The sequence below is a fragment of the Lissotriton helveticus genome, chromosome 12 (genome assembly GCF_964261635.1).
Source record: "Lissotriton helveticus chromosome 12, aLisHel1.1, whole genome shotgun sequence".
NCBI classification, from domain to species: Eukaryota; Metazoa; Chordata; class Amphibia; order Caudata; family Salamandridae; genus Lissotriton; species Lissotriton helveticus.
This window is the reverse complement of record NC_136073.1, coordinates 243,801,925-243,826,591: the sequence shown is the minus strand read 5'-3', so window position 1 is coordinate 243,826,591 and position 24,667 is coordinate 243,801,925.

Below are 24,667 nucleotides of genomic sequence, written 5' to 3'. Positions count from 1 at the left end.
GCAGATTGCACCAAATTAATGACATAATAAACTTGCACTCCACAGCTCCAGTAAAAAAAAAAAAAAGAAAAGGGCGTATTGGCAACTAGTTTTAACCTAATGGTCTTCCCCATGGCCTGAAAACCAGAATGCACCCCCACCTTTTGGCAGATAACATAAACAATAGACATAGAAAAGATATGAGCATGTTCATTCATTTTTTATAGAAAATGAAAAATGAAGGTTAAATGACTGCCCTCAAATGAGAAAACAGACTCGTAATTAATACATTATTTCCTCCAAAGGAAACAAGTTATTTCAGCTAGGCCTTCATGATTTTGCTACAAACATGAAATGCGGGATAAGAGAGAACAGAGAGGTTGGATACAAGTTTAAATTAATTTCCGATCGTTCAAGATTAGCCCAACGGATTCTGAAGTGGTGAAATGTCTGGTTTTTTATAGCGCTTGTATCTTTTTTCTTTTTCGTGTGAATCATAGATGATGTTGCAGGACTCTCTATACAGGGCTTTCCTATTCATCTCCTCTTAGTTCTCCTCTATCTCTTTTCCCTCTGACTGCACTGTCCTGTCCCTCTTTTATTACTCTCCTAAGAGTAAACCAGTCTGGTACAAGAAATGTATATGAGTGCTGTACTACTCATAAAATCCTAATAAAAAAAGAAAAAAAAAGAAACATAGTCTGAAGGAAGTGCTGTAACATCGTAACAAACAGATGGCAAAAGGGAATCACTTGAACAACGTGTGACATATAACATATGACAAAATGGCCCAGTGGCCTGTCGGCCACCTGCGAAGGTAAATGTTTTTGTTAATACCCTTCATTATAAACACCCAGATAGTGGCAGTTCCACTGAAATTGATTGTTTCGTGAGTGGCAAAATGGAATCTCCTCACTGATTGCCAGTAATCGTCAAATGACTCTACATGGCAAGAAAACACCCCTCTGGTCTATCCTGGATACCCCAATTGACGTGATGACGCCAGGCAATCTGAGAAAGAAAACTACCCCTAAAGATCAAATATCAAATAATTACAGAGGAAGGTATTCAAACATTGCTATCATGTCACTAAATCTCACAACAATCATGACATGAAAAAAACAATGTTACAGCACCTCCTTGAGACTATGGGTCCCATTATGATAGCGGACGGATTGCCCTCGCCAGGCTGGCGGTGGCCATCGCCAGCCTGGCGGGGGCAATCCGCCCGCCATCCACTCTCGTTTTCCCCCGCAATATTAATATGGCGGGGGGACCTCGGCGGACGGAAAGACCGTCCGCCGCTTTTCCGCCCCGGTCGCTTTGCGGCTGGGGCAGAAAAGGAATAATATGGTTGCGGTGTCTATCAGACACCGCCAGCCATATTATGATGTGCTTTTGGCAATGCCTGCCACGGAAAGGCAGGCGGACTTCACTCTGGGGGCCCCGTGCGGGCCCCCAGAGTGAAGGAGAGTAGGGGGGGTGCACACGGGGGGTACCTGTGGTACCCCCCTTCATTTGCATTTACAAAGCGGCAGGCACCACGCGGTGCTTGCCGCTTTGTAAATGCAAATGTGAAAGTTCTTTTTCAGCATTGTGGCGGGCGGTGCTGACAGCACCGCCGGCCACATTGCTTAACATGCAGGATGTGCCCGCCACTGTGGCGGGCACATCCTAATACCACCCCCAGGACCCCTGCCCTTATGGCGGGCGGTCCTGAGTCCCGCTAGGATGACGGGCGGACTAAGTCCGCCCGTCATCATAATGACCCCCTATGTTTCTAATCTTGAACAATGAAGAAATGCAGGATAGAAGAGAACAGCGGAGAGGTTATATACAAGTTTAAACGCATCTCTCTTTGTGGCGAAATCATAAAGGTTGAGCAGAACTTTTTGTCATTGCATGAAATAGTGTATTAATCATGAGTCTGTTTCCTCACTTAAGGCAGTCATTAAACTTTCATTTTTCATTTTTTGTAAAAAAAAAAAAGAACGATCATGCGCATACATTTTATATGTCTATTATTTATGTTCCCATTGAAATGTGGTGGTGCATGCTGGTTTTCAGGCTATGAGGAAGACCATTAGGTTGAAACACGTGGCCAATAAACCCTTTCTTTTTTTAAACTGGAATAGTGAAGTTAAAGATTATTGTGTCATTACTTTGGTGCATTTCTTGGTGGATAGAAAATCCACCTGGCCTACTGACTTAGTCACTGGGTCACCACATTAATAAATTCAGCCACATATCATGGGCCACCATTATCTCAACATTAAAACTAACAGGGACAATAATCATATTCTGATGCACATATTGAAAGTATAGGCTTTGCTGTGGTCATCAGCAATATCATCAAAGAAGCATTTTTAAATTGCAAACATGTGTGTTAGATTCTTTCTTTGTATTCTACTGTCTGCCAAATGCAACCATAAGACCAACCACAAGGGTCCGTACACTCCAAAGCTCAGGATCGATAGTTCCAGCACTGGAAGTTCTCGAATAAATGGTAAACATCTCCCATGGCCTGTTTTGTAACGAAAAAACCTTTTGAAAACTGCTGCACTCAAAACACTTAAAAACATGCTGGTCGCACCCATCCCTCTCCATGGGTCATCACAGAGATCGCATGTTGACCGTGAGACTTCCTGCATGGGGCTTTACGCGCACTCTGGCCTGGGGAAGTGAACATGAGATGAGCTGCTCGCTCCATTCTTTCTTGTGTCCTCACACTACAGTCTAGCTTCTGTTTTCCGGTGCCCTGGTTCCACCCGGCGAACCCAGACTCTTTGGCTCTTTTTTTGTAGTAGCAATGCGGGAGCCAACTCCCATGCTGCCACATCCTCCCCAGTTGTGCTCTTCCCACTATGGTGGGAGCAAGTCCTTTTTAGCTCTCACTTGCAGAAGGAGCTGTACACTGTCCTGGTCAGCAGTGAGTAAGGACAGAGATTCAGTGTGATACATCCCCTCACACAGGAAATGCACTGAAACAGGTCTCAATGTGGGACCACATAAATGAATAAAATGATCTTGAGCTTCCCCCAGGCCCTGGATCAAATGGAGTGCAACACATGCACCCCCCCTAGTTTGCGAGTCCACAACAGGCAAATCTTCAAATTGACATATCTCTAGCTCCCTTTGCCATTTTCTTCATCTTGGACCAGTTTTCCTTGCTCCTGGTGGCCAGGCCTAGCCGTCCGAAGCATTTTTGTCAGGCCTCCTGGCCTGTAAAAGGGCGCATTTTGGGGGAGTGGGTTTGTTGGGTGCTCTGCACCAGGACTGTCTTCTACCTACACTCTAAGGCTCTCTTCTGTTTGTGGGCTTCTTGCACAGCTTCTCCACAGAACACCCTCCCTGTCCCACTTCACAGGCCCCATGGACTCCTGACCCTATAGCAGGGCATCGGTGTGTCAACAGTAGAGTCAAAGGCCAGTCCACAGAAGTACAAAGGGGAACCATTCAATTTCCCCTAACAGGTCATTTCCCCCAGCTTGTCCTTATGGGGACAGTACCACTGGCCCTGGAGAGACCCATCCTAGTCCTGGGGGGTCAACTAAAGTAAATGTCCTTGGTCCTTCCTTGCAAGTATCAGGTGGCATCCCCTTCGAGCTAGGCATCCTTTCGCTCACAGGTCCAAGGTCTCCTGAAGTGTCTCCTGAAGTGTCTCTCCTTTGTGCAGGTACTTCTAAGTATGGGTTGAAGGATTTAGTGGCCAGGGCACCCTAGCCAATCCTACGATGCCACATCAAATCTCAACCTCTGTCCAAACCTTCCTGGCATTCTGGGACATTCCAAAATGGTGAGTTAAATTTGTCTCTGGTAAGATATCCTTTGAGAGACTCAGTACCACCCCTTGATCACTCTGATAAGCGTGGCTCAAATCCACCTGAGTGACTTACCGCACTCACCTATAATTACCAAATAATAAGTCAGCCGGACAGTGGAGAAGAATAAACAGAGTAATTTTATTAGGCCACAAACTCCCATATGAGAGTGCCCTGTCTGACCACAACCCTAGGAGTGCGCCGAGAGGACTGACTCATCTCATCACAGCAATACATTAAAACATGGTGCAGCAGAGTAAAACACGCCCATACTGGAAAAGAACTGGACCCCGGAGAGGGTGAACAATGGCCTCACACAAGAGTCATCTGCACCTGCAATAGCAACATTTGGTTATCTTTGCCCAAGGCCGCGGAGCCGGGCCTCAGTATCTCCAGCGTATGAGAACAGTACTGATTAGGAGTTTTGTTATTAGTTTCGATCACAGTTAGCCAAGAAACGAAAACTGCTGCGTTCAGGGTTTTTCCTATTCCTACGGGAGGGGGTGAGCGAGTACGACTCGCACGCAGAGAGAAACACTCCAAAATGGTGGCACACAAGCTAAGCTAAGAAAACGGAATAATATCACACGCATAAATGAATAACGAGGTGGAGAATATAAACGTAAATGCATAAATGAATATATCATTAGTTAGACACATTATGCTAACTCATAAGCGTAAGTGTAAGTGGGCAGGGCATCGGAAAATGAAACCTATCAGACCCTCCTTTTAGCATTATGTGGCTAACATGGGCGCAGCCTTTATTAGCTAAAAAGTAGGGTCTTTACACAACATACATGGGGTGGGGGCAACATATCAATCAAAAATATCATCATCAATAAGCATCGACCAGTGAACATCATGGAGCTCTACATCATTAGAAACAGGATACTGGCGTGTTGGTCTCTTAGGAACTCGCAAATTGCTGGCACACATGGAACAACAAGGGGGGAGGCAATAAACACATAGGCAACAAGTCAGCAATATACTCACTACTCCTACAACAACCATCAAAATCTTCCAGCCCCAAGAGTAGAAAACACTTCACAACCATGTCTGTAGTGACCAAGTACCAGTGTCTTGATGAAGTTCAGTCGCTAATCTATGAAGTTTCTGTACAGCTAAGTTAACAGTGGGGGCCGAGTCAGGAATATACACACAGCAAGACGTCCCGATGACGCGACAAGCTCCGCCCCTATCAGCAAGGATGACGTCAAGGACCATCCTATTCTGGATCGTAAATAATTTCATAGCCTGCATCTCAACAGACATATTAGCTGCAATGTCTGCCTCAGTATTTACCACTTTCTCCATCACCCTTGACAGTCTCCTAATAGCCCTACTGTTAAATATGGGACCCCAGAACGGCAGTAAACCCTTAGAAAAATCCGTCCATTGCTGCAAAGAAGTGTCGGCTGATCTACATCCTCAACTTGAAGTGCCCTCCTTTCACGCTGTCCAGGCATTATAGTAAACCGACGATGGGTCTTATGATAGTCTGAGGGTGCTACATATACAGGAGGAAGCAAATAAGCCAGATAGCAGACCCCACCCCAACCCTCGGGCAACCACAGGTATCCATTTTCTCCACAAACAAAGTAAATATTCAGGGGAGTGACTAAAGAAGGACTAAGGGGCAGGCGATTCGAAGCAGGCACATTGCAGGAGCTGTTCCCAATCTTCATAGGACCCCTCCCCAGGATACAGAAAAATGGTGAGGGCCCAACAACTGCCAGGGGTACCAAAGAATGACTACTACCATTTGTCGCAGGAGGGTGTCTATAAGCTAGAGAAGAGTTCAACTGAAGAAAACTCTCCCTGACTTTGTCAGTATCGTTAGAAGTCACAAATCGTCCCACTTTCTTTGAGCATGTTTCCAGAAATGTCTGATCAAAACGTCCATCAGTAAACAACTGCCCAAGGGAAGAGGTGGGCATAGGGCGTACTCGCATTGTCAAAGTTGATCCTTTGCTAGGTAATCGAGGTTACAGAAAATCAGGTTGTTGAAAGAATTTCACCATGCCAATTAAGGTGTACTAACCCACACAACTATTCACAGGTGTTAAAGGAAGTGCCAGCAATCTATCCTTTTTATGTGCAGCAGAAGGGAGCAACCCACAAACCCAACAATCTGTCACATTATACACGGCATGGGCATGATGTAGAGTCTTGATAAAAACATTATCACGATAGCCTTTTCGCAAACATTGTTCACCATAATCAACAGTAACCATATTGTGCTCGGGAAGGGAAGAAGGAGTAGGGATAAACGCATGAACAGGATAGGCTTCATCCAGGAATAACAGTATTCCAAGAATTATTAGAAATACAATGATGAATATCACAATGACCACAATTTTTCCTTTTCGTGGCAGAGCGAACCATGGAGAGTCGGGTTCTGGTCTACGAGGAGCTGCGAAAGGCTGCTCCTCCTCTGGAATGGGACGGCCAAAGGGATACATGTTCCCTAACTAAAAGTCCAAAACTAAACTAAAAAGGGTAATCAAACAGTCACAGTCACACCGAAGCCGGCCAGAGGGGTTCTTCACCCTCAAAAGGGATCTTCTCCCTGTGTCCGTTAAAGCCTCACAGGCAGGCTTCTATTGTTCGTTCCCTAATCCCACGACGGAGTCGCAGAGCTTTTGCAACTCAGGAGCACTTAATCCGGGCCCAGGCACAATCCTAGTGACCCGCATTAACAATGTTCCGACAGTGCACCAGGGCTCTTGCAGCAGTCCATCCCTGACACTTAACTATACTTCAGCACTGTTCTCTTCTAATCCTTATCTCAGCCCTTCTTCCAGTGCTCAGTTCTCCTTCTTTTCCTTTCTGGGACGCAGATTATAACAAGTGCTCCCTCGCACCTCTGGATCTGTGAACAGAATGGGGGGCTCAATGGCAGGGGACTTATCCGCTGATGTTTGCTCACTGTGAACAGGAGAAGCCTCACCACTTGCAATCAGAGTCGGCCTCTCCTCTCTTTGATCCGGCTCCTCACCCCTCAACAAAGCATCCGAGAAGGGTATGTACCGAGGAACCACTTCACATTCGTGATCAGCGACGCCGTTTCTCACCCATTCGTCATAAGGCAGTGGGAGTGGGACGCGCTTCACGTGGGACGCATGTGTCCACGCCTTGCGGCCCTGTATCCGGAGTGCGGTGCGGGTCGTAAGTAGGACTTGCCTTGGCTCCGACCACCTTGGATCCAAGCAGGACTTCCGATGGTACTTCTTCACGACAACCCAATCCCTGGGTTGTATGGTGTGTCCTGGCCCCTCCGGCCGCGGCTTCAGGGTGTCTGCTACCTGTTGATGAACAGAACGGAGATCTTTAGTCAAAGCATACCGGTAATCTATCAACAAAGGGTATTCTATTTCCGAGAAACATTTAGGTCTAGGAACACCCCACACGTTGGCCGGGCGGCCGAAAATAACCTTGTGGGGTGAGACACCTGTCTTAGAATTGACTGTCACTCTAGTGGAAAGCAAAGCCAGGGGGAGTGCGTCTGGCCAACGTAACCCTGTACTCTCTTGTATCTTGGCCATTTTTAACTTTAATGTCCCATTGAACCTCTCTACTAAACCCGCAGCCTGGGGGTGTCATGCTGCATGGAATTTCTGTGTTATTTGTAGTCCCTTACATATGTTTTTCATCAGTTCAGCTTTAAAAGATGTGCCGTTATCGCTCCAGATCACCCGAGGCAATCCGTAGCGGGAGAAATACTCCTTTATCAACATCTTAGCTGTTGAGATAGCCGTGCAGTCCTTTGTTAGGAAAGCCTCCACCGACCTACTAAAGGAGCATACCACCACCAGGACATATTTAAGGTTGTTTACTCTCTCCATTTCAATATAATCCATTTGGATCACTTCAAAAGGAAAAGAAGGAGGAGCAAAATTGCCAACCGGTACAGGTGTTCCCTTTCCAGGATTATGTCTTAAACAAACCATGCACTGCTGCACTAAATGGGTTGCCACCTTGGAAATGTTCTTATTACTCCACACTGGGTCTAGTAATTTACATATTCCCTTCGCACTAATATGAGCTGGCCCATGAGCCATTGTCACCACTGGGAGAACATATGCGTCCGGGAGTAACCATCGTCTTTTGTCTGACACATCCGTCCAACACTCATCCTTGTCCAACTGCCCCCCACCATCCTTCCATGTCCTCAACTCGTTCTCAGTCGCTTTTTCTTGTATGTTCCGCACACTTTGTATAGTATTCATAAACATGTCAACGTCTGGTACCCACCTAGCTGGCCCTGCCACAAACATTCGTGGGAGTTTTGTCCTAGCTGTCTCCTTAGCTGTCTGATCTGCAAATGCATTGCCCCATCCTACATCATCCACCACCGCTTTTTGTGCACTACATTTGATCACAGCCAATCGTCTGGGAAGCGTCAATGCTGCCAATAATCGTAATATCAACGGACCATTCTGGATCCTTTGTCCGTGTGATGTCAAAAACCCCCTTTCTGCCCACAGTCGCCCGTAACTATGAGCCACGCCGAAGGCGTATTGGCTGTCAGTGTAAATATTCACGTCCAGTCCTTCACTCAGTTCACATGTTCGCATCAATGCTAATATTTCTGCAGCTTGGGCTGAGTGGTACGGGACCTTGGAAGTCTCCACCACTGTTTTCAATGTTGTTACTGCGTATGCTGCAGTTGAGGTACCATCTGCAAGTTTAAAACAGGAACCGTCAACATACAGCTCCCCGTCGGGATCATCGAGGGGGGTGTCCGTTAAATCTATCCTTCCCTTCGTCTCCTCCTCTGTCCGAAACAAACAATCATGGACTTTATCGTCCTTTTCATCTGAAGGGATGGGTAGCAACGTGGCCGGGTTCAAAGTGGCACATCTTTTAATCATAACATGGTTTGCGAATAATGTCATCTCATAACCTGTAAGACGAGCACTAGTTAAATGCTGCGTCTGCGTCCTGTTCAATAAAATGTCCACAGCATGCAGTACCATTATTGTGAGATCTGAACCCAGCAAGAGCCCCGCCGATTGTCTAATTGAGACCGCAGCAGCCGCTGTAGCCCTTAGACAGCTCGGCAATGCTCTCGCCACATTTTCAAGCATAGCAGAAAAATAAGCGCAAGGTCTCTGTTTCCCTCCAAAACATTGAGTTAGGACAGACAACGCGCAACCTTCCGCCTCATGTACATAAAGCACAAAAGGCTTCTGGTAATCAGGAGTTCCCAAAACAGGTGCAGAACACAAGGCAGTTTTTAGTAACTCAAAAGGTTCCTGACATGCTGGAGTCCAGGGTAGGGGTTTGCGCACCTCCTTAGTAGTCAGATACAGAAGGGGTTTTGTTAGTAAGGCATAGTTAGGTATCCACTGGCGACAATACGATGTTATGCCCAGGAACGCGCGCACCTCTCGCTGCGTATTAGGTACAGCCATGTTAGTTATCGCCTTGATGCGCTCAAGTGTCATCCTAATCCCCTCCTTCGATAGGAGATGACCTAAGTAGGTAACCTCCTGTCGACAGTATTGAAATTTAGGAAGGGACACCTTGTGTCCCTTACGAGCCAAATGGTGCAACAATTTAACTGTGGCATCTCGACACCCATCTTCGGTGTCAGATGCTATGAGAATATCATCTACATATTGCAATAAAACATTGCCCTTGGGGAGTTCCAATTCATCCAATTGTGCCTTCAAAGCCTGACTATAAATGCTGGGGCTCTCTGTATAGCCTTGAGGAATTCTACAAAATCTGAAGCTGTGGCCAGCCAATGAGAATCCGAAAAGATAACGGCTGTCAGGATGTACAGGGATACTAAAAAAGCATTTTTTAAATGCAAAACAGAGAAATATCTGGCTGTGGGAGGGATCATTGTCAAAATTGTGGTAATGTCAGAGACCACCGGATATTGGGGCTCAACCACCTTATTAATGTGGCGTAAAACAATCACAAATCGATAGACATCAGGTGCACCATCACTTGCATCAGCAAAGGGCCTTTTAAGGATCGGGAGAATGGGGCTATTACAAATGTTAGAGTCCGTTTCCTCCACTACACCTGATCGTATTAAATCCTGTATTATTTGTAGCAAAGCCTTTTCACCATCCCTAGATATCTTGTACTGCGGTATTCGTGGCAATCAGGCTCCCACCTTAACCTTGATGGACACGGGGGCAATATCCATCTTTCCCACATCAGTATCACCACTGGCCCACAAAGTCTCTGGAATCCCCACAAACTCAGCCGGAAGAGGCTTGTCTTTTGAGAAACACTGTTGCGCATGCACGACAGTAGGACCCAAAGGGACGTACACACCGTCCGGGGAACAGTAAAAGGTGGCATTCAATCTTTTCAACAAATCCAAACCCAGCAAATTCTCGCCACAATGCGAAGTCAAAAGGAAAGGAGAGTCAACAGTGAAAGGACCAATCGTAAGTGTAAGAGGCTTAGAAATGGGGCTAATCACCGGAGTACCTGAGAACCCTACAGAAACATTATTCTTGCCAGACAGAGCCGCCCCTGGGACCTGAGAACGTGCTACAGAGCTTTTCACAGCAGCCGTGTCCACCAAAAATTTCTGAGGGGACCCCAACAAATTCGCAGTCACATAGGGTCCTCGTTGATCAACATCCACAGAAACCGGTCCCATGCTCTGTCCTACGCTGTCCTAGTTATGGGAGAATCCAGTCATGTCATCCAATGCGTATGCGTCGTTGTAGTACTGTCTGTCTCTGCCATGGTCACCTTCAGTTTGAAAGTGTTGTCGGTCCCTCTCTTCGTCAAAGCAATTTCTCCCTGGTCGCCTTCCTTCATCAAACTGTCTGTCATCCCTGCGAAATTCACCACGACCTCTACCTCTGCCTGGTCCAGCATTGGACCGAAGCTCCGGACAATCTTTCCACCAGTGCCCCTCCTTTTTGCAGTTCCCACACTGATTCGGCCCCAGACGCTCTCTCTTCTCTCCCCTTCCGTAACCACCTCCACCTGGACCCTCGCTACCATAGGTGGGGCTCCACGTCCCTGACCCTTCGACACCTGCTGCAGCAGCACCCTTGTCTTTAAATCTTTGGCTTTCTTTTCCTGTCTGTCTTTGTTCTCGTTCTCTCTATGATCATAATACTGAGCCATACTCAGAATACCAGAGGGGGTGGACGTCGTCCACGTACTCTCCGATGCCTGTAATCTAGCCGATATTTCTGGTAACAAATTTGTTACGAACCTATTAACGAAAAGTCGTAAGCCCCCATCCTGAGAGAGATCCTGACCACTAAAATCCATAAAGGCTTCCTCGAAACGAGTGAAGAAATCCGAAGCCGCTTCGTCCTTTTTCTGCCTACATGCAGTCGACTTATCCCAATCCACCTTCTTTGGAGGAATAAGAGAGTGCATATATTTTATTATTCGCCCCGGTAATGCTAAGATCTCAGGTTTCGGTTTTTCTCCTGGCTTCCGTTCCTTGTCCCAGTCCTTAAATTCCTCCCAAGGACCTCCCAATTCCTCCGCATGATCCGTACCCTTTACCTGTCTCCACACATCCACCGGAACCAGTAATCCAAAAAACAATTCTGTCAGCTAAAGTCATGAATGTCGAGGAAACTGCTTCCGTCAATTCTTTGTAATAAGCAGTCGGGTTTTTTCTAGAATCGGGCAACTGCGCCTTCAGCGCCAACACCTCGCTCCGTTTCCAAGGTGTGTATACCCACTGTTCCTGGAAACGAGCCTCTACACGAGCTCTGGTCACGTTATTAGTTACTGGGTCCACCACTTCAGGCACTTCAGGATGGAAAATAGGGTGGACTTTGCGCATTGGATGTGCTCCAAAAAAATATTTCCCTCCTGCTGACGGCAATGCATCTCTATAGTCCAGCAAATTCCGCACATTCTGCAACACATCCCTCATACTAGTATTAGCCCTATAGGCTCTGTCCTTAATGTCATAAAGAACCTGGGGCGCCGTTCCACCATAACCCTGTTCCCACAACGCTATTAGCGTCGTTGACATATGCCATAAAGCATGCTGCTGCATCATAGACTCATAATCCTTCATTGTGGACCAGATGTCATCCAGTGCATAAATAGGATTCCAAACCCACTGACAAGCCTGATTGGCCACTATCGTTTTTTCGTCCAGCCCAACAGTAGAGCGTGTAAACAACTTACATACTTGGGTAAGTAGCCCACTTCCGGCACCTCGAGTCAGGGTCGTCAAGTCACCTTGGGGGGTAGCACCAGCAGAAACAGTAGGAAGTGCAGAAGAGATCACAGAGGGGGCAGGTGAGCTCGCCGCAAAGAGAGAGACCAAGGGCGTAGTCAAAGAAGAGGTGACAGAAGACAAAGCTTGTTCAACATCTCTCAACAAAGTAGGGGCCGAAACAGAGGAAGTGGGGGTGCCAGACAAGGTAGGAGCAACCGTTTGTGGAACTGAAACCACCGCAGGGGAAGCAGAGCCTGTTAACACGGGGTACAATGATTGTGGAGCATACGGAGGAGGGGGCCGAGCATTCAAAATGTCCTCCATCTCATCTTGCTCTTCCTCTCTTACTACATAGCTTTTATCCGTCTGTAACCTATGAAGCCTATCTGCGCGCTCGATCTGTTTCTCATTCTCTTTCTTAGTTTGTTCTCTCGCCTTTTGTGCCATTGTCTGCGCTGCTCTCTTCAGAGCCACCTTCTCCTCTCTCATCTGTCGTTCCCTTACTTCTTTCTGCCACATCCTCAAGGAATCTAACATACTCTGGCGACTACGCTTAGCAAATATTCTGTCCTGTAAATAATCTAGTTTTTCCACATTGAAAGAACCAGTCAACGGCCACTGCAAATCTACATTACCCTTAGTATATCTGTGCCACAAAGTATTAAACAGAATTGGAGTCAATCCATGTTTAACATACATCTCGAAATTAGATGAGCCCTCCACTGGGGCGGGTTGGCTCTTAGCTAATCTAGTGTCCGAGGTGCCGCAGCAGCACCCGAGGCACCGCAGCTTACTGAAACACGGCATCTTCACTCACTCAATATCACACCAACACAAAGTTCACACTCACCACCTTACCGACACCCAGACCGCGCACACACACATATATTCACGCTTCCTATGCGTCAAATCCCTGCCAAACACGTGTTACCAAAATGGGACAAGGCCCGTCGACCAAGTCCTGGGGAACCTGGACCCCACCGCAGACCGAACAGTTCACACACACTGTTCCGAGATTGGGGAACACATCCGCCCCCGGGCGGCACTACAGATCGCTGCGCACTTTACCGCGAGAAACCCGGGACCCGCTACCCAACGAACTACACACACTAGGGGTTCGGGTGAATCCCAGAATCCGCCCGCAATGAGCCACGCCTCGACCGCAGTACCACCCGGTCGGATGACCACAAACAAACGTCCACCCAACCTCCGCCAAGTCTGTCAGAGCACCACTCGCACTCTGAGTTCCCCAGAGCACACTAGCCCCAGGAGCACACAGGCTCCTCCAACCACTAGAGACACACCGGTCTCGGAGACACACCGGCCTCTTGGAGCATCCCAGCTCCCTCCATCAACAGTCGGACCACTCACCTTCTATACGCGGTACCGACCTCTACCATTCTCCACCGCCGGCTGCTGGGACCAACACGGTCAGCTCCGAAGTTCCGCCTTCCGGACCCCGGCGCAGGATCATGAACCGGGACCTCTCCCGATCAGCAGGGTGGGGCAGCGCTGCGAGAACCAAGCTCGGCATCAAAGTGGGTACCCAGACCCACCGTGCCGACCAGAGGGTCCCCGGTCTTCTGCTACCCACTTACGGGTGAGAAAGATCCTTATCGCGGGGTACCTGTTCGGGCGCCATCTGATAAGCGTGGCTCAAATTCACCTGAGTGACTTACCACACTCACCTATAATTACCAAATAATAAGTCAGCCGGACAGTGGAGAAGAATAAACAGAGTAATTGTATTAGGCCACAAACTCCCATATGAGAGGGCCCTGTCCGACCTCACCCCTAGGAGTGCACCGAGAGGACTGACTCATCTCATCACAGCAATACATTATAACATGGTACAGCAGAGTAAAACACGCCCATACTGGAAAAGTACTGGACCCCGGAGAGGGTGAACAATGGCCTCACACAAGAGGCATCTGCACCTGCAATAGCAACATTTGGTTATCTTTGTCCAAGGCCGCGGAACCGGGCCTCAGCATCTCCAGCGTATGAGAACAGTACTGATTAGGAGTTTTGTTATTAGTTTCGATCACAGTTAGCCAAGAAACGAAAACTGCTGCGTTCAGGGTTTTTCCTATTCCTACGGGAGGGGGTGAACGAGTGCGACTCGCACGCAGAGAGAAGCACTCCAAAATGGTGGCACACAAGCTGAGCTAAGAAACTGAATAATATCACACGCATAAATTAATAACGAGGTGGAGAATATAAACGTAAATGCATAAATGAATATATCATTAGTTAGACACATTATGCTAACTCATAAGCGTAAGTGTAAGTGGGCGGGGCATCGGAAAATGAAACCTATCAACACAGCTGCCTGATCTTTTCCTACCAAGACTTCAAAAGTTAGCCTCTCCTGGGTGTGGCTCCAGACGTCTGGGCTCCTCCTGAATATTCCAGTGGGCCTGGACTGTCCCAGCCCAGATGCAATGCGACAAGCTGATTAATTGATACAGATTCCGTCCCCACGCTATTTCTTTCACAGGAACTGAGTCGCATACTGGTAATTGCCCTTTTGTGTGGTGCGGAGTTTAGTCCCTCTGCTGGGGAGAAGAGTAATTAACTTTGCCCAGTAGTGGGGGCAAAGGCTTGGAATCTGATCATGAGAGGCACCAGAGAAATATGTAGATGTGGATGTAGGTTATTTGTGACTGCTTCCATATCAAACTCAATTTTCATTTTTTAATTCAGTTTGGTACCTTGCTTGACCATGTAGGCTTATGTGGACAGAAACTCTACGTTAGGACAGATTTAAAATATATCGAAAACCCCACAGACCAGTAAGCACTAAAAACCTTACACTATGAATGTCCATTCCAGTAAGCATTATAGACTTACATTATGAATGCCCACTCATACTATAAGGCCTGTCTCAGGTCAGTACCAATCCTTGCAGAGTCCCTACTGCATAAGGCTACCTGTGTGCAGATACGAGCCTGTGCATGATGGAAGTCTCACATTTGCAGCCAAACACATGTGCACAAGGATGTACTCATGTGTTCATGTGTAACCAGCCTAGTGCCTCTTATGCTCTTACCTATTACTAATGCTTCTTACCAACATCCATATCTTAAAAGGTGAACGGTGGCGGTTAGCACACACAGTTCAATTCCTGTGAATTTATCATCAGTGAGACTCAGGTAGTGAGATTTGCTTAGAGTAAAATCCCCAAATAATCGGGTAGTGAAATTTGAAACTCCTGGTGGGCTAAATCAGTGGAATTTATTTGCTACATACACTGACACCAACTGAAACTATTGTAAGAAGCTATCTATTGCTCATGGGTACTCATCATGGGTATTCTTGCCCAGTCAGTGCAACTAGTGGTAATATGTTTTGATCAGGTACACTATTCACATGTGATCCAGCACCACAAATAGCTTACGCTGACCTTCCTACACCATGACCATCTACCTAACTCAGCCATCAGGACACCTCTCACCACAGGGAACCTAGTCTGCACTACAAACCCTGCTGGCTCTTTGTCAGATGCATCCAGGACACTAATCATCTACATGGTCTGAGAAGGTTTAGTCCCACCCTTGCTCTGGGTCATGCAACTCTGCACCCATCGCTCTCTTCCTGGCAAGGGTCCAGTGCCTCCTTACCAATGCCATCACAACAGACAGGTCTGAAACCTGTCTTACCAGTCACTGGCTGTTCTCACTTTTGAGAATACACACCCTAGTACTCTCACTCATCGAGGTCACCGCACCCTACAGATGCAGGCCCCTCACAGGACCTCTGACTCTCATCTGCAGCACTTACACTGGGGCGGATAGCTGCCACCACCCTTGTGGAATGACTGACTTTCCTGAGGAAAGAGCAGCCCATTTAGACTGGAGCGCTCCCCTGCCAAACAATCATCCCTGGGCAGCACCACCCGGGCTAGATGTAGGAAAATGCAATCTTGCATTTCCTAAATAGTGACTCCATAGGAATTGCTATTTAGGAAATGCAAATGATATGTATGAAATTACAGATTTCGAAATAGCGATTCTTACTGAGTAGGAATCGCTATTAGGAAATCGCAATTACGAAATCCCATGCCATTCATTCCAATGGGCTGGTTTTGCATTTCCTAAATGGTGATTTCCAATTAGGAAATTGCAATTTAGGAAATGTTAAACTAAGGATGGCTATGGGCATAAGCCCCCAGTAATGCACCCCAAAACTAGTGGGGCACATATAGAGTACACATATGCCCTAGGGGCAGGTGTAGGCTCTATTGCACTTAAAAAAATTATCTTGGGGTGCTTTCTTAAATTGCAAATGGTTACCATCGACTTTGAGTCGGTGGTAATTGCATTTCTGAAATGCTCGTTTTGCATTGCGGAAATGCTTTGTACCTGAGCTAAGAAATCGCAAATAGGAAATCCCTATTTGCTATTCCTATTAAGGCAATAATAAAATACGATTTCTACTGGGTATAAATCTCATTTTGGAGATTCTCTAAAGGCCTTTGTACATAGGAAAATGTTGTTTTGCATTTCTTAATGGGCCGAAATTGTGATTTGCCCCTTAAGAAATGCAAATGGCCTTTGTACATCTGGCCCAGTGATACTTGCATGGGTGTGGGGTACCCTGCAATTTTTACACCCCAAAATTAACCTCAACAGAACGCCAACTATTTTGATGAATTGGAGACAGTGTTAAACCTCAGGTTCATGACGCAGTGTGTCCCCTAGGTAAGGCACCTCCCATAACATCAAAAATATCAGAAATACAGTAAATTAAGCAAAACAGCCCACACATTAACTGGATTCTAGATCAGCTTAAAGAGAGGTTAAAGATTTATGACAAAACATCCAAAGTACATCACAAGTTAAAATGTCATGAAGGCTCTCAGCAAATAGAGCAATGGAGGTAAGTACAAAATCAAAACTTATCTCAAGTGGGCAGCAAAATCGGGCTAGAAACATACAGCATCCCAGATAGATCAGGAAAGATCCAGCTTACCCCTAAAATAAAGGGTTTTTAAACATAATTTTGGATATGAAATTAACAGAACTGCAGAATTATTGTGGTATGGTTAAAAATATTGCATAAAATGTTATATCGCCTTAGCACCTAAGCACTTTTACACTACATGAATTATTATCCTGCCTCTCTATGCTAATATCATTCTTAGATGGTGGAACAAACTAGATACGTGAACGGCAGCATTTCATAGGAATGAATTGGGTACAGTGATCTAGTGGAAATACTTTGAAGTAATAATTATTGTTTTATGACTGAGCCTGGGAAGATTAATTGAGAACAGTATGAATAATGATAATGGAAATGAGCAAACATTCTGCTTGACTACATGCTTCAGAAATGACAGACAGTGGGATGTGTAGTAGGAGGATATAGTTGACATCCATTTTGGAAAATATGGCTGCTAGTCCCAATTTGAGGCCTTGTTGACAAGAGTAGAAAAACACACTGTTTTACACTTCATGGAACATGTGTTTCAATGATAATATTACTATATCAGTTTTTATATGTATAATGTGAAACTGTATTCTGCATGTTGTTCCTGATGCACAAAAAAGTAAATGCATATCCTCTATTCTTGTCTTCCTCTTTACTATTATGGGCACCGAATCCCTGAATCCCTGAATGTGCTGGCATATCCTGCACTTCCTGCCCAAGTCTTCAAGGGCTAGATGTAGGTAATTCTATTTTACCGACTCATAAATACCGAATTTTACCGATTCGGTATTTATGAATCGGCAAAATAGAAGGAGGGAGATGTAGGTAAAATCTATATTTGATTTACCGAATCTGTAAAAATCGGTATTTACCGAATCGGTAAATACCGATTCGGTATTGCCCATTGATTCCTATGGGCCTTGAAGCCCATAGGAATCAATTGGCAATACCGAATCGGTATTTACTGATTCGGTAAATACCGATTTCTGCAAGGGTACAGGGGGTGTCACTTTGACACCCTCTAGCACCCCAAATACAGGCACGTCTAACATGTGGCACACATACATGCCCTAAGGGCATGTCTGTGTGTCACATTGCACAGGTGTGCATGCACAGTTGTGCATGCACACCTGTATTCGGTATTTTACCACCCAATAGGATTGGGTGGTAAAATGCCGACTCTTAAGGGCCTGTGGCACTTTCTGAAGTGCCACCTACATCTCATTTACAGAATCGGTAAATTTACCGATTCTGTATATTTACCGAATCGGTAAATTTTCCGATTCTGTAAATGACATGCCCCCTACATGCCAAATCCTAAATACCGGTCGGTAACGGCCGAAATCGGCCGTTACCGACCGGTATTTCGGCTCCTACATCTGGCCCCAAATGTCTAACAATCCTTTGAACAAGAGCATGCCAGATGTGGGCCATCTTGCAATGAATGAGCAAGGAGAAAGCAAATCTCTCAATTTTTTCTGTTGGACATTGTAAGAAATTGAGTTACTGGTTGAGGGGGTTGAAACCCTATGCATGCAACAAGCACTATCCTTGTTAGGGTGAAGTCACAAGAAAACCTCAAATGAACCTGGGCTCAATCCTCTGGTAGCTTGGCACAGAGCAGCTCAGGCTTAACTTAGAGGAAATGTATTTGTTCAACCCTTCTAATAGTAATAACGTGAACACACAATACAAGAAGAATCCCACATTAAATTAGAACAATAGAGTACATTTTAATAAATAAATCAAGAGCAAAATGACAAATTTCCAATCAGTCGAACCGGAGATATGTAAGTTTAAATATTTCAGTGAAAATAGTGCCAAAAGGCACACAACACCAACTGTAGATACCTGGTTGTACCGGACCAGGACAAAGTCCAGGCTGACCGTGAATGAACGGATACTGCTACAGGGACCCAGTTAGGCCAGCTGAATAAGAGTATCTTAAATCCTGGTTGCGCAGCGTTGCAAGATCCGGAGTTAATGTTCCTGTGCGCTTGCTGTAAAGTTTTACTGTAAATGGTGCATTCGCTGAAAATGTTTAAAGCAAATGGTGACTAATTCCGCAAAGTCGTGTAGCAGCATGAGTTCGAGAATTTTGTGTAAGAAACGGTATGTGAAATTCCCCAAATTACACACATTACACAGGATTCCTTTAAATATTGGCCAGGCCAGTGAGGATGTCAGAACTAGTGACGCACCAGCCTGGGCCACTTAACTTAGGCTTATGCAGTTTGGGGAGCACAAGTGAGTAGACAAGAGCCCCTGTCTTGTGCAAGCTCTAGTGTGCCCTGCACATCTTTCCATGCACAAGGATAAGTATTTACCCCTGGCACATGCAATAAAAGTGTAACATTTTTGGCCATGCATCCTATAACTGGGAGTGCTAGACATTTACTGTCAGTTGACCTCTTTCTCCACGCTACCGTGTGGTAGTACAACATACGCCAACGTTTGCATCATTGCTAACCGGTTACAATGGGGCCAGTAAACATGTTTTGGGTACCTACTGTTGTTTACACCAGAAATGGATTAGATATGTGTTTCAGATTGAATTGCTTCTGATATGGGTGTTTGCTGTAGCAATTTAAGGCTAGAAAAATCTGCCGCAAACTCTGTACAAAAATATCAGTGACTAATTTGTAATTGGGTGAAATTTGAAGCCCTGCTAATTAGCACACCACACGCAGATTATTAGGTGTGCAATTAGTGCACATTTTCTGCAAGCTCCTTATGATCAAGCTCGTTATGACAGGCAGCCAGTCCCTACACAAAATGGCAGTGTCGCATCATTTAAGAATGTGCACAAGGCCAGGAGAATTTGCAGACGCCCAAGAAGATGGTTCTGACTTTCAGGGTGCCATCAGGTCAGCAGAGGCAGTCTTCTTTGAAGCGGTGAACATCCTATTTTGCAGACAAATGTATTTTTAAGAGAAGAAAAAGGAGACATTAATAATTAAGCACACAAAGGAAGCGCCTGCCAAATTCGGGACGAAATTTCCAATCTTCAAAGTCTTCCCCAAAGCGTCGAGAACTTTCCGGACTGCTGACTGGAATGCTGCAGCCACCTGGAGGCCTGGGGGTTACTCTGCGTCAGAGGAGACGCCATGCTGACTTTTCATGGCCTCCCATCTGCTCGGAGCTCGCTGCCTGCTGCAGGGGAACGTCACGTCTTCAAGGCAACAAAAAGGAGCTGTGAAAATGGTTTGGGCAGAACTGTTGTTATACATACCCACCAGAATTGTGGGCAGACAATGTCTAAAGCAGTGGTATTTGCTCCACTGCGCTGCAAAGGCTCGAATGTGTTTCTGAGGTGACGATCAAATCTTGCTTTCCAGGGGTTAGGTTGGCATCTCTTCCAAGCTCAAGCTGCCTCCCTCTCATTGCATTGCTTCCGACTCAAAGGACACCCAGTATACATGAATAGCAATTAGGAGTGGCCAGAGTTAGCTTCTGCTACCCCAGGCACGGCCTTTGGTAACTCTGGTCTGAGCTATCACAATAGAATGCCAAGAAAATAATGCAAATTGGCTTCTAAGAACCTTCTTTACTTTTTGTAGTTTTTACACTTTTTTATCTACTAGCCTCGTCGCAGCAAATTCCAGTTGTAGTGGAATATCTGTTGTAGTTTGTTTTAGTAATAATGTATATATATAACTTACTTGTGGCCTTGTTATGGTTTGCCCCATTCTGCCCTTCCCTTCTGTTTCCCTTCCTTACTGTCCTTTGGGAACTCCCACGTTCCAATTCAGTTGCTTCTGACAGGAGTGTCAGTTGGTTCCGTTGGCTGCCTATGGCTGTCACATTAATAAAGTATTCCTCTTTGCTTTATGTGGAGTGAAGTCATTTTAACGACATCACTTGCCAGAATATCGCCCAACATAAACATTGTGTCCTAAATATATTTTTTTTAAAAAGTGTGAAATAAGCATCATGTCGTTATCACCATACACAAAAATAGAAGATAATAGTAATTCAATACCGAATGGAAAAAGATTTTTTAACAATATTTAGGGCATAATATTTATGTCATATTACATTTCTCTATATGACATTTTTACATACAACTAACAGGAGGCTTGACAGGTTGATGTTGGAACAAGAGATCAACCCTTTGAGGATTTCGGGGGTGAGGAGGGTTTCAAGCGATCAGAAAATGCCACTTTGTTGACACCTAGCATTGTGTTGAACTGACATCCATGCCAGGGAGGAATAAAATAATTTCAGCTGCAATTATGTTATATGACCAAAATGTGATTGAATAACACGGGGGCTTAACCGTACTGCTTAGAGGACACACCATGCATTCAAACACCTGATGCTGGTGCAGTCTTTCAATTTCTGGGTCTTTAACAAATGATACATCGGATTGGATTTGTTATTAGAACCACAAGATTATTGTATTATTTTGCAGCTGCGTTAACGTAGCACTTTATATTCCATTTGAGGCACAAGAGTGCATTAGCAGACGAATTCAGTGGTGAGGTTCTTGGGTGGAAGTGTGTTGAATTGCAGTGTGCTCTTTGTGGAAAATGTTTTAATGTTGTGCATGATTGATCAGAGTGATGGTCTTATTCTTCCTGAAACGGTGCAGATACAGAATATCAAACCAGAAATATCGAGTGACATGGATATCGAGTCAAGAATATCGTGAAAGGAGAATATCGTGTAAATAACGATGTTGAAAATATCGAAATTTGTGTACGTATGAAATAACGAATTTGAAAATATCATTGTTAAAAATATAGTTGTTCATATTATCGATTTTTTAGGTAATTTTATATTAAAGTATGATAAAAAATGTTATTATGTTGATGTTATTTGTAGTTATTTTATTTATTTATTTTTAGAAAAGAATATATTTTAAAACAAATTTGATTTATATTTTTTAGGAGCAGGATGTTGGGTTTATAGAGGGTAAGAGTGAGGAGTAATTTAACATATATTTCTTCGAAATAAATAATTTTTATAAAATTTTTATTTGTATTTCTTTTGTAATTATTTTAAAATAAATTGTTTAAATAAAACATTTTCCAAATGATATAAAAAAAGTTGTTGGTTTTGGACTTAATTGTATTTTGCTTGTTTATAATGGGTTGAGAATTAAAGAAAAATATGGAATTTCGTTTAGTTTTATGATAGAAAGATTATTTGAAATAAAAAAATAAAAACGTTTTGTTTCAAGTTAATTTTTCAATATTTTGATTCATTCAAGTTTACTATTTGACTAATAGATATAAAATATATTTAGTACTTCTAATTAGTGTTTTAACAATGCATACAAAAATGTAATTTTTTCTTAAATGATAATAAAAATTAATTGATGTATTTATTAACATTGTAGTGTAGTTCCTATATTCCCAATAGGCTCTGCGTATTGGAATAATATCTTCAGTAATATAGACGTAGGACAGAGGTTAACTAGGTCTTCTACTGACGATATTAGACTTAAGTTTTTGTGTGCCAGCTAGCTCAGAGTTCACTAGAAACTTTCTCGAATAAGCGAGGAGGAGTTTAACCTCCCTGGATAGACAAGAAGGGATTTAGTTTCTGACAACCATAGAACATGACAACTTTGCTCTCCCTGATTAAGAGTATATCTCTAGAGTCGTGTGAAAACAAAAGACAGCTATTTTACTCAGTCAATACGTGCGTACTTAGTTTCACCAGATTGCAGAGAAAAGAAGAGACTGGCGTTTTCAATAAAAGGTGTTATTTATTGATCAGTCTCCTTTCTCATACAAGAGAAATGAATTGCTACAATTGCCATACTTATAGTTAAGTAAAGTGCATACAGTAAAAGCAGGATTATGAAATAATACTGTAAAAGCTTTAATATGGTTTCTTAGCCATACGATACTTTAAAATGGATAAAATAGATACATACGTATATACATTTGACTAATCGTACTCAACTGGTGCTTCTAACTATGCCTACCCCGGTGTACCTGACCTAAGCCTAATACATGGGAGGGAGTAGTAAGTAGTAGTTTAAGTTAAGTTTGGTTTGCCAAGAATCTGACTCAAGAATTCTCTGTAAGGGTTTAGTCAGTTCAGTACCTGGGGATTTGAAGGCAGGAGGGCTGGTATCTCTCTCTCAGAACTCGATATCCCAGTTTACCCGCAAGGGCAAGCTGGAAGCGCCGGAAGCTGGATTTCTCGGCAGGAGAAAAGACAGCGTCTCTCTCAGCGCGTCAAAAGGGAGGGGCAGCGTCCGTGGGCTCTCATCAGCTGGGCTCTCGGCAAGTAGTCGCTGCTCCAGATTCACCACCACCGTGTGTTTGCTTAAGGCAGCGTTGGTATATTTATACCTGAAAGGTGCCGGGTTTGACGTAAGGATGGACATAAGACGTCAATAAAGATGTCATTAAGAACTGGTCGTTCTTACAGTATTACAGGAGTTCTCGGATGAAATCAAGACAATAGCAGAGGGGATTTCCCAGGTTAGCTGGAGGTTTGGATTTGTTTAAGAACTTGGTGTGCTTTCTAGGGGGCTGGAGGAATAGGCTTGCTTAATGTGACAGCATGCGCTATGACCGAATTATGAAAAAGGGTTTCTGTGCCGTTTGCAGGGATATTATTGATTTATAACCGGACAAGGGCAAAGAATAGGATATTGATTCAGGTACCTAGATAAAACACACTACACCCACTCCATGAATTCTTGTCCATAATTACTAAAACTAAGCAATAGTAAACATATCTAATGGTGCATGTGTATACCGATCCACCCCAAAATACATTATTTTGCATCTGAAATGGTATATGCGAAATACACGAAAAACGAGTATAGGTACTGTATGCTTTTAAGCAGTGTAATCATTCAAACAAAGGATGCACATATATCGCAGCATGAATGATTTGCGATTACACATGAAATGGCTCTTAATACAGAAAAAAAAAAATCCGAGACCATTCCATCACATATAAATACAGTTTATGTAAATATGCTAGAGGCTGAGGTAATATATCGTCTCTAGAGTTCCTAAAAATAGAAGCTCTGTTCTCTAAGAATAGTTCTACTTTAAGCAGAGGATGAGTGCCAAAAAAAAGTAAATATTTTGGAATCGGGGAAAAAATAGTTTAGTTTTCAGGGGAGAAAAAAAGTTCCAAATAGTCCCAGTAGTTTTTGTTTTTTAAAGCTGAAGGCCAAATGCAGAGTTCAGGGAACGCTGTGTGCTCGTTTGCTTAAAGTTATTCTCTTTGTTTGGGGGAAAACATCATTTCAGACAGACTTTCAAAAAAACAGTCTACTGCCTCAGGTGAAAGTTCGACCAAGTTGAAAAATGTAGCTACCATGCAATCTTGAGCATGATTGCTTTCAACGATGTTTTGATCAGCATTGCTTACACAAGGTCGTACCTGGTTGATGCTGCTCTCATCTCGTACTTCACTACCCTTTAATCGCAGTGGTGAAGTCTCAACGAATGCCGTCATCAGGATGGGTAACCGCTGGGGACAACACGATGCATGAGCCTTTACTGGACTGAGCAAAGTATCTGTATCCAATGGTACTTCTGATTGTAGTGTAAGACAGATGTCTAACACACATTCTTCTCCGCATAGCAAACATCTTAACACAGGTAAGATACAATTCTGCCAGATGGGTCTGAATGAAAGAAACCAGGTCATATTTAGATCTCTTAGCCGGGCTAATCCAAGGACTTTAGTTATGCGGTCCCGATAGCGTATAGCTAGGATCGTTTCTTCCATTGTTGCTGGAGTTTGTCTGTGACATGGCTTGCCATAACGAAGCAGC